At 48.0% G+C, this 11838-nt stretch overlaps 1 long non-coding RNA gene across 1 annotated transcript; it reads right to left on the reverse strand.

Moving 5' to 3' along the window:
• Positions 1-1313: 1313 nt before the first annotated feature.
• On the reverse strand, positions 1314-11615 carry LOC137228205 (uncharacterized). The gene is made up of 3 exons (XR_010945195.1): positions 11521-11615; positions 10422-11072; positions 1314-2167 (listed from the first exon to the last, which is right to left on the reverse strand). It is a non-coding gene; the product is annotated as an uncharacterized lncRNA (long non-coding RNA).
• Between the last annotated feature and the right edge of the window lie 223 nt (positions 11616-11838).

Genomic DNA, 11838 nt, shown 5'->3' on the forward strand with positions numbered 1-11838 from the left:
GTCTAGTCTGGACCCTCACACGGTTTGCGTTCCCCTTTCCCAGCAAACGTGCCAGGCAGAGAAGGGGGAACGCCTTGCCTCCTGCCGGCAGATCTCTTGCAGGAGCGCCTCTGGGTCTACAAAGTTCACTGGCATTTTATTGTTTCTGTTGGACAGTTCAAACCCAGGACACTTGCCCTTCAGTATCACAGATGCAGCAGAATTACGGCAGCGCATCTCTGTGGGCCCCCTTCCTGCCCCAGGGGAAGGACAGAGGGGCTCCAAGCCACTCTCCAGTGTGCTGCCCCTGAGTTTGGCTGCAGGTCCTGGGCGCCCATCAAGGTTCACCCTGTGGCCCAGGGAGAGTCGGGAGGTCAGGAAATAAAGGGAACACAAAGCCATTTGGTCTCTGTCTCTTACTGTCCAGAAACTTGCTTCTCACTGTGACAGAAAGTGTGGAGGTGAGGCCTCACCCAGGGCGGCCAGTTGTGCCGGACTCACTCCCGAGTCTGGAGGCCTCCGCGGCGCCAGCCCCTGCACGAACAAGGGCAAGGTGCACATCGCTAACCTTGCACATCAGAGGCCACCTGATGCTTGCTTTGCCCCTCCCCTCTGAGCTTCACGCACTTTGGTGAAAATGAAAGGAGGAAGGAGTTAAAGGCCTTCACTTCCTTCTGTGCTTTGCCAGCCCAAGGCCTCCTCATTCCTCTTCTCTATCCTAGTAAAGCTGAAAGGGCTCCTCTGTCAGCTTTAGTGCACTTTGCCAGCCCCATGTGGGGGCCATCGTCCGCTGGCCACATCTGCATCCTTCTTGCTGTATCTTATCTTTCTCCAGGATACACTGAATAGCTGTGCAGACTGTTCACTGCATGACCCTGGGGGGAGCCATTCACAGACATGAGGAGGTGAATGCACAAAGGTACACAACCACGTCGTGGGCCCCCTTCTGCATTTCATACACTGTCTTTGTCACGTCAGAGTCCATCAGAGGCTTCCCTGAGCTGGCGGCTCTGAGGTCCTTTTCCCGTTTTTGAGGAGTCTGGCTCAGAGAACTACTTCTCTATCAGAAGAAAAAACAATTCAGGGATTATGACGGAGTGGTAACTAATACTTGGCCTCAGTGTTGGGGAGAAACTAAGAGGGTGGTGAGGAGTTGGGAGAAATAGAGCATGTAAGCCTTAAAGAAAGGGATAACTTCTGCTCAGTTCTGGAAGATTCTGGCCATAGAAGTGAGTGGTTCTCATCGCCCACACAGAGAAAGAAAACTGTCATCAGAGTGATGGAGACATTCTTTCGGGCAGCAGAATGCAGTTCTGAAGGCTGTCTGGCCAGGCAGCACCTATGGGATGGAGACATTCTCTCGGGCAGCAGAATGCAGTTCTGAAGGCTGTCTGGCCGGGCAGCACCTATGGGACCTGCAGGATTTTCCTCTAATGATGGCGCCATCCTCCCTGCTTTGGTTCCATAACGTCCTTTTTTTTTTTTCTTAAATTTATTTTATTGAAGTATAGTTGATGTACAATGTTGTGTTAATTTCTGCTGTACAGCGAAGTGATTCAGTTATACATATGTATATACATTATTTTTCAGATTCTTTTCCATTATGGTTTATCACAGGTTATTGAATATAGTTCCCTGTGCTATATAGTAGGACCTTGTTGTTCATAATTTCTTTTTATTTTTTAATTAAAACAAAATTCTAACCATTTTTTAAAGTTGAAGTATACTTCACTTGCAATGGCGTAGTTTCAGATGTACAGCAAAGTGATTCAGTTACATATATATATATCACAATTTCTTGATGAACACATTTTTGTCCTCACAGCAAGGCTGGGACATTTGATCTCAGGGATGAGCCCGTCTGGGGACTTCCCTGGTGGTCCAGTTGTTAAGGCTCTGTGCTTCCAACACACGGGGCGTGGGTTCGATCCCTGATTGGGGAGCTAAGATCCCACATGCCATGCAGTGCAGTCAAAAAAAGGAATGAAAAAAAAAAGGGGGGGCTTCCCTGGTGGCGCAGTGGTTGAGAGTCCGCCTGCCGATGCAGGAGACACGGGTTCGTGCCCCGGTCTGGGAAGATCCCACATGCTGCGGAGCGGCTGGGCCCGTGAACCATGGCCGCTGAGCCTGCGTGTCCAGAGCCTGTGCTCCACAATGGGAGAGGCCACAGCAGTGAGAGGCCCGCGTACTGCAAAAAAAAAAGGGATGAGTCAGTCTGGATGCAGTGGTGCCCTTACTAGTCCTCAAGCAGTGAGCTAGTTCTTGGTGGTAAAGAGAAGGGAGACCAGGAGGGTGTGTCCTTGGGGAATCCCATGAAGAATGCATTCCAAGGAGCTCTACACAATCGCTTGCCGCACAGACCTGCGGGGTGAGGGTCCCTGGTGGGCCAGCGAGCTGCACGGAGCTGGGGGCCGCATTCAGCAGCAGTTCAGGGAGGGCCGGGGTGTGAGGGGAGCGGCCCCTACGAGTGAGTGGGAATTTGTGGGTGAGGATAAACAGCTGTCCAGAGGTGTCCCCTGCGGGCCCCGGGCACTGGGGCTGACTTCCAGAGTACGCTGGACTCTCCCCCAGGGGAAGGGTCTTCCCTGAGCTCCAGGGCTGCTGGTCCAGCCATCCTGTCAGGCAGACGCTGGGGCCGGGGTTCTGGTGAGAGCCAGGGGTGGTAAGGGCTGCGAAATGAGGCCAGGTCCCCGCTATGGGTTGAATTGTGCCCCTTCCCAAATTCATCTGTTGAAGCCCCGATATCTCAGAGTGTGACCATATTTGGAGATAAGGTCTTCAAAGGGGTGACTGAGTTAGAATGAGGACTTTAGGGTGGGCCCTCATCCAATCTCACTGCTGTCCTTATAAGAAGAAAAAATGTAGAGACCAGGCAGAGGACTCAGAGGGGAAAAGACCACATGAGCACACGGTGAAAAGGAGACTGTGACACTGTGATATATAAAAACTACATATTTGGTCACCCAGATGACCAAAATATATTCCTCACATATATTTGGTCTCTGTCCCTGACTCACAGCTCCCCAAACCCTCGGAACTTCCTAAGGGTTGAGAGTGATAAATGTGAATGAGGTGACTTTTGGATCCCACCTAAGGATGGGGGATGGCTGCCAGGGAGACCAACCAAGTGACTAGAGGGTTGGAACATTCAGCCTTGCCCCCAACCCCTGGGGAGGTGGGTGGGGCTGGAGGTTGGATCAGTTGCCGTCACCAATGATTTCATCAACCGTGCCTAGGTAATGAAGTATCCAAAAAACGCAAAGGGATGGAGTTTGGAAAGCTTCTGGGTTGGTGCACACGAGGAAATTCAGGGAGAGCCGTGTGCCTGGAGAGGGCATGGAAGTGCCCCATCTCTTCCTATATACCTTGCCCTGTGCACCTCTTCCACCTGGCTGTTCTTGAGTTACATTCTTTTGCAATAAGCCAGTCCTCTAGTAAGTAAGATGTTTCTCTGAGTTCTGTGAGCTGCTCTAGCAAATTAACTGTGTCTGAAGTGGGGGAGAGGGGCAGTCTTGTAGGATTGAATTCTTAACCTGTGGGATCTGATGCTATCTCTGGGTAGACATGTTAGAATTGAGTTGAATTGTAAGATACCCTGGTGGTGTCTGAGGATTGTTTGTTGGTATGGGGGACCACCGCCCCCCCAATTAGAATTGGGTTCAGGAACCTGATTTAGTGACCATCCGTAAGCCAAGGAGAGAGGCCTCAGAAGAAACCAACATTTCTGACACCTTGATCTCAGAGTTCCAGGCTCCAGAACTGTGAAAAAATTAATTTCTATTGCTTAAGTCAAGAAACTGAGGGTGGCTTCCAGCCAAAAGCCAGCTAGGATCTAAGGCCCTCATCAGTCCAACAGCCCCAAAGGAACTGAATCCTGCTGACAACCACAGAAGTGAGTTTGGAAGCGGATCCTCCCTGAGCTGAGCCTTCAGACAAGACCTCAACCTTGGCCAACTACAGCCTTGTGAGAGACCCTGAGCAGAGGACAGCAAAGCTGTGTCCAGATTCCTGACCCACAGCAGCTGTGCGATAGTAGATGTGTTTTAAGGAATGGTGTGCTAATGTTACTTGGCAGTAGGTAAATAACACAATCCTGAAATAGCTCTTTGAGATGGAGGCTGGAGTTTATTCTGGGCCCAGTTAACATTGGTCTGAGGCAGACTCCTTGACTATACCTGGAAACTGGAGTCTCCTGGGATGAATCACCTTTCCACTGACTCTCAAATTCCTCATTGATGAAATGAGAAGTTTGGACAGATTTCCAAGGTCTCTTCTGGTGCCAACTTTCTACGATATGATTAAGAGGCAACAGCCAGCGCACTTGGGTTGGTTGGCTTGTGGCAGCCCATTGACACCTTGTTCAAAAGCCAGTGTTTGGCATTTCAGAGTTTTGAAGAAGGCAGCTGGAGTGGGTCAAATAGTATCTCCCAAAATTCATGTCCTTCCAGAACCTCAGAGTGTGACCTTATTTGGAAGGAGGGTCTCTGCAGATGTAATTAGGTTGAGATCCTACTGGATTAGGGTTGCCCCCCCCCCCAAATCCAATGACGGGTGTCTTTATAAGAAGAGGAAGGGAATTCCCTGGTGGTCCAGTGGTTAGGACTCGGTGCTTTCACTGCTGTGGGCCTGGGTTCGATCCCTGGTCGGGGAACTAAGATCCCGACCGTACCACACAGCCGCACCACACAGCCAGGAAAAAAAAAAAAGAAGAAGAGGAGGACACACAGAGACACACTGAGAAGAAGGGGATGTGAAGATAAGAAGGCAGAGGCAGAGATGAGAGTGGCCAGCTACAAGCTGAGGAATCCAAGACTGCCAGGAATCACCAGAAGCTACGAGAGAAACAAGGAAGGATTCTTTCCTAGATCCTTTGACGGGAGCATGGACCCGCTGACACCTTGATTTTGGACTTCTGATCTCCAGAACTGTGAATGAATAAATTTCTACTGTTTTCAGTCCAGTTTGTGGTAATTTGATATGGCAGCCCTAGGAGACTCATACAACACCATATGTATTTTCTTTTAAATTTAAGTATACTATACAGAAGTCATTGATATTCTTGGAATTTTCATTAAGTAGAGATATTCCACTATGTGGCCATGAAGAAGGATGACTTTGAAGATTTTCAGGTACTATTATAAACAGTTTTCCAAATTAAGAACAGAAAGCAGAATTATGTACAGTGTGATTATGATCGGGTAAAAAGGAGACCCACTGCAGAGGGAAAGCTGAAATAGTAGGACTGTGGAAGACTTTCTCCCTTTTAAGTTTTCAAAATTCTTTAATATGTTTATATTCACTTCTGTGGAAAATATTATAGGAAAATTGCATAAAAGGAATCCAGATTTTAAGAGAGTACGTGAAACACGTAGGTGATGGAACATGATAATGACGTGAGTTTGTGACCCCGCTACCCACCCAGGAGTAACAGTGTTAGCCATGAAAGTGCATCACCTGTATACTTTTTCCCTATCTACCTCCTCCCTCTCATAGGTAATAAATATTCAAAGTTGAACTTCTATCACTATTTTACCTTTTTAAAAATAGTATTGCTGTGAATTATGAATCTGTAAATGGTAATTGTTCAGTCCTATTTATTTTGAGGTTTATTAGAATGGTGTACATCCGAGTTTTGGGACATATTTTTTGGTTCAATGTTATACGCCTAACGCTGACCCATACTGATTTATATAGCTGTTCTGCACTCAGTTTCGTGGCTGTATAGCCTGCTTTACAAATGTATTCATTTATGGCTTTGTCCAGGTATTTGGGAATAAAGGAATACAGGTGGGGAAAAAGGAAAATAAGATTTTGAGACAACATTTTCAGAGAGCCAAACTCTGCACACAGGGACCTGTGGCATGATTTGACCAAGTCATGGTTGTTTTCTTTCCTCTTTCCCTCCCTGTTTGCGTACTTCCTCGCCTGCTGCCAGGACATGATTTCAGAGGGTTGCGCGCTTACCGGACCTGAGCCTGCCCAGCCCGGCTCCCATTTCAGGAAGACCCGAGGGCAGAGCCCCTGGACGGCTCAGGGCAGGGCGCAAACCTCACAGCGCAGCAAAACTCTGCTGCTTTCTTCGGAAGTGGTTAGGAAGGGTCTTTTATTTTTGGCATTTTTGCTTCCTCTCTGTATCTTTGGCCCATGCAGTGACCTCAGCGTCTCCTGACTGTGGAGTCACATGCCTTTCTCTACCTTGGAGTCTGAGCTTTATAACGCCCCAACTCTTTGGCCATAGGTAACGTGTGGGCCCGAGGTCAGCAGTGTGGACAAGTCTCTCCGCCGCTCTCCATCCGTCCACGTGAGTGCAGTGACTCCTGGGGCGCCCCAATCTGAGCCTCCCTAGAGGAACCCACAGCGCACACTGTCCTGAGACAGGCCCTGACCCGCTAATGACAGCCCTCACGGGCTGCTTTGGTTTACGAAGCTTCTCCAAACACACTCCCATATGATTCCTGCAGCAACCCTGCGGGCAGGCACTCCAAGTCCATTTGACGGAGGGGATGGTCCACTGTCAAGTGGGACAATGGGGTGGGAAAAGTGTGGTCAGAGAAGACGCTGGTATTTATTTATTGACTCTTCTCTGGGCCTTGCTCGGCACTGGGTGCTCTGTACACGCTCGACCCTTTAAACAAACTTGTGAGGCAAGTAGTATTTTCATGCTATTTTTAAAAGACAACTCTTATGTTCCTCCCTCCACCCCCCAAATTCATATGTTGAAGTCCTTACCCCCATTGGATGTATTAGGTGGTGGGGGTCTTCGGGAGATAATTAAGTTTATATAAAATTATGAGATTGGGGCCCGCATGATGGGTTGAGTGTCCTCACAGGAGAAAGATCAGAACTCTCTCTCCAGCACGTGAGGACACGGTGACAAGGCAGCTCTCACCCAGACACTGGATCTGCTGGCACCTTGGTCTTGGGTTTCCAGCCTCCAGAAATGTGAGAAGTAAATGTTGGGTAAGCTACCCAATCTACGGTATCCTTGTTATTGATTCTGAATTGACTAGGACAATAACCAGGCTCAAAGTGTAGAGTGACACAGAACCAGGGGAAGAGCAGGAACTGAAACTCAGCCCTGGGTCTCAGGTTTAGTGCTTCTGCCCATCGCCAACTACAGTGTGAGCAACCGATTACACCAAAACTAGTACAGGCATACTTCAGGGTACTGTGGGTTTGGTTCCTGGCCACCACAATAGAGCGAATACTGCAGTAAAGCGAGTCACATGAATTTGTATCCCGGTGCGTATAAAAGTTATGTTTATGCTATACTGCAGTCTGTTACGCGTGCAATAGCATTAAGTCTAAAACAATGTACAGGGAGTTCCCTGGCGGTCCAGTGGTGAGGATTCTGTGCTCTCACTGCCGGGGCCCTGAGTTCAAGCCCTGGTTGGGGAACCAAGATCCCACAAGCCGTGCGGCTCAGGCAGAAGAGGAAATAATAATAATAAAATAAAACAATGTACATACCCTAACTAAAAAATACTTTCTTGCTAAAAAAATGCTAACCCTCATCTGAGCCTTCAGCAAACCACAATCTTTTTGCTGATGGAGGGTCTCGCCTCAATGTGGGTGCTGCTGACTGATCAGGGTGGTGGGTGCTCAAGGCTGGGGTGGCCGTGACAACTGCTTAAAATAAGACCACAGTGAAGTGTGCCTCATCCATTGCCTCTTCCTTTCATGAATGATTTCTCTGTAGCAGGCAATGCTGTTTGATAGCATTTTACCCAAAGTAGGACTTCGTTCAAAATTGGAGTCAATCCTCTCAAACCCTGCCACTGCTTTATCAACTAAGTTGATGTCATATCCTAAATCCTTTGTTGTTGTTTCAACAATCTTCACAGATTCCATCTCAAGAAAACACTTTGCTCATCCATAAGAAGCAAATCCTCGGGGCTTCCCGGGTGGCGCAGTGGTTGAGAATCCACCTCCCAATGCAGGGGACACGGGTTCGATCCCCGGTCCGGGAAGATCCCACATGCCGCAGAGCAACTAAGCCCATGAGCCACAACTACTGAGCCTGTGCTCTAGACCCCGCGAGCTACAACTACTGAGTCCGCGTGCCACAACTACTGAAGCCCGTGCACCTAGAGCCTGTGATCTCCAACAAGAGAAGCCACTGCAATGAGAAGCCCGCGCACCACAACAAAGAGTAGCCCCTACTCGCTGCAACTGGAGAAAGCCCGTGCGCACAGCAACAAAGACCCAACTCAGCCAAAAATAAATTAATTTTTTAAAAAAAGCAAATCCTCACCCATTCAAGGTTTATCATGAGATTGTAGCAATTTAGTCACATCCTTAGGCTGCACTTCTAATTCTAGTTCTCCTACGTTTTCCACCACATCTGCAGTGACTTTCTCCACTGAAGTCTTGAACCCCTCCAAGTCATCCATGAAGGCTGGACTCAGCTTCTTCCACACTCCTGTTCATGTTGCTATTTGGACCTCTTCCCATGAATCATGGATATTCTTAATGGCATCTAGAATGGTGAATCCTTTCCAGAAGGTTTTCAATGGACTTTGCCCATAGATAGAGGAATCTCTATCTATGGCAGCTATAGCCTTATGAAGTGTATTTCTTAAATAGTAAGACTTGAAAGTCAAAAAGACTCCTCAGTCCATAGTCTGCAGGCATTGTGTTAACAGGCATAAAAACAACATTAATGTTACTGTCCGTCTCCATCAGATGATGGGTGACCAGGTGCATTGTCAATGAGCAGTAATATTTTGAAAGGAATCTTTTATTCTGAACAGTAGGTCTCAACATGAGCTTAAAATAGTCAGTAAACCATGCTGTAAACGGATGTCATGTCATCCAGGCCTTGTCATTCCATTTATAGAGCACAGGCAGAGTAGATTTAGCATAATTCTTAAGGGTCCTAGGAATTTGGGAATGGTATATGAGCATTGGTTTCAGCTTAAAGTCACCAGCTGCATGAGCCTAACAAGAGAGTCTGCCTGTCCTTAGAATCTTTGAAGCCAGGCATTGACTTCTCCTCTCTAGCTATGAAATTCCTAGGTGGCACCTTCTTCCAATATAAGGCATTTCGTCTACACTGAAAATCTGTTCTTTAGTGTAGCTGTTATGGATTCCAAGCTCACACTGCATTTAGGCCCCCACAGGACAATGACGGAAAGGAAACCGCCCTGCCCTGGGAGCGGCTCCTGGCCCACGCTGGGTGCCCTATTGGGTCTTAGATCATGATACCAGGCCAGGTCCCTGTGCCCCAGGAACTAACACAGGATTTTCTAATTGATCCCTACAAGGAGGGGGAGCCAGTACCACAGCTTCCTGAGCCCCAGTGTCAGGAATTGGGGCTGGATGGGAATGAGAGGCAGTGGGAGGGGTGGGTATATTGGCATAACAGCTAGAGCAGCTGGGACAGCCAGCTTGGCCAGAGGTTGGGGCACCATATCCTAAACGTTGTTCCCTTTCCTTTCTTCCTGTATGACAGATTTTCCCTTGGGTTTCTTTTACCATAAGGTGACAACTGTCTGACATTTTCCCACCCTGATATAAGAGCACAAATGCTTTCTCATAGAGGATTTCATCATTCTTCCTCACGTCTTCACAGAACAGCTATAGAGCCACTCAAAGACCACCGTGAAACCATAAATAGCAATTGATCATCTCTAACCATTCATTAAAAGGATGCCTTTTTGCCTTGGCATTAACTAACTGGGCTGAATTCTGGGATGGGGCTTTTGGTGATTTTAGGAACCAAGTGGAAACTTTCTCTTTTCCCTGGGAATGTCCCACTTTTGGACAAGAGCAGACAGGTTTTTTTGGTTCTTTTCCTCAATTTGACATCAGTCTGTAAATGGAGAAATGGTACCAAAACAAAATGAAATGAGAAACCCAAAGAACAAACAGAAAACCCTAAATAAACCCTCGAGTTTTGTCTCGGGGTTTTACATATCACAAGAACCATCAACCCAACCCCCATGCAATGTGACTCCTTGGCCAGGTCAATGATACAGGAGACCACAAACGATGTAATTAACACAGCAAGGGTGACAGTACATGGTGCACAGGGTCCCAAGATAACCCTGCCTAAGCCACTCCTGGAGACCCTAACAGGTACTGTAGTCACACATTGTTACAATAAAATGTCACCTTCCTGTCAGTCATGGGTTCATAGCTGTAATCAGACCACTTATGCAAAATGCACCCCAGAGGACTTTCTTTAGGGTTAGTTGAAACATTCCCCAATTTTGAAAGACAGAAATACCAGACAAACAAAACACAAATGGCACACACAAATGCTAGTAGCATCCAAAGAAACAAACGAACTGGCTCACAGATCAGGTACAAGGCTAGCAACTCATTCCTCTCTCCAACAGGGTACCCCACTCAAATACAAAGCAAATTGCCTTATTCTGGAGAAAAAAAGCCCAAAACAGAGGAAATAAAATTTCTGGCTGTACACCAGAGTGACTTACCCTACTGTATTGAGCCTGTCAGCTCCCAGATGTCAATTCCCTGCTCCATTTGCCAAGGGGCAGCCAGTGCTGCTTCCGGGAATTTTGAAGGAAAGAGTCTCAGGACAAGTGTTCCCAGCAGCTGCCCGGGCCTTACCAGAATATCCCCCAATCTGGGGCCCGCGGGCCACAAGCAGCAAGGCTCCTGGCTGGCTTCAGAAGATGGTAGACTCGTGTCCCAAGGAGCCATCTTCCCCTAGTGAGAATTCAGACTTCTTTTATACTGAAAGGGTGGGAGTAAAGTCCTGGTTCAGTCAGCCTCCAGAGGGGATAGGTTAATTTCTTCCTTCCTGCAGCCATTCACACGTGGGCTTGGTCAGGATGTTTCCTGGGAGCTAAACACAGGTAGTTTAGCTGAATGCTCACTACCTGGGGGGCAGGGTTCCCAGAGATGGGCCCTTATGTATCATTTAAGCTTCTGGGAAACATCCTTTTAGTGATGAACTTGTAATAGAATACAAAGGGTCTTCCTTATTACACAGCCACCTTCGTGCACGATCTGAGCTGGATCTCTTGGGTTCTACAGCTTCTCCATCAGCACTTGCTGCTTCACTCTGCACTTTTACGTGGTGGAGACGGCTTCTTTCCTTCAACCTCATGAACCCGTCTCTGCTGTTGGGAGCCAAGAAGTTTTCGCCATTAGAAGATGGCCGACACCCTGCTTCTCTTCCTGATTTATGAGATAGAAGTTCGCGCCTAAAATGAAAGCCCGCGCATGCAGCACCAATGATGATTAGCCAAGTACTTCCCTCATTCTGAATCCCGCCCCCCTTTCTCTGCAGTGTATAAATACAGCTACCGCAGCAATAAAAGTTTGAGGCTTGATCAGAATTCTGTCTTGCCTCCATTCTTTCGCGTCTCCTGCCCTTCCCCCTTTTTTCAACCCCCACAGGTTCCTCCTCAGACTCACAAGGATTTGTCCTGCTGGTCGGGACTCCCGGGGACGCCCGGGGCCGTACACAATTGGCGCCCAACGTGGGGCTCGAGGAACGGATCCTGACGGAGGTAGCACGCTTACGAACGCCTGGCCAGGCACCCACTGAGCCGCCGCGAGACTTACTCGAAAGTGCAGCTTGATTAGGTCCCCGGAGGACTGGCCGCCCTTCGGCAGTCGTGACCTGAGGATAAGGTAAGCGGAGCTATAAATATGGGACAGGAATTGAGTTCCCATGAACTCTTTCTTCAGGGGATCGAGGATTCCCTCAAGATGCGGAAGATTAAGGCTAGAAAAAAAAGATTTGCGTGAATTTTTTATGTTCTTGTCTGATGTTTGCCCATGGTTCCCACAGGAAGGGACAATAGATAAAAAATGCTGGAATCGTGTAGGAAATTGTTTAAATGATTATTATCAAACCTTTGGGCCTTCTAAAGTGCCTGT

This window comes from Pseudorca crassidens, chromosome 7 (assembly GCF_039906515.1).
Source record: "Pseudorca crassidens isolate mPseCra1 chromosome 7, mPseCra1.hap1, whole genome shotgun sequence".
Classification (NCBI taxonomy): domain Eukaryota; kingdom Metazoa; phylum Chordata; class Mammalia; order Artiodactyla; family Delphinidae; genus Pseudorca; species Pseudorca crassidens.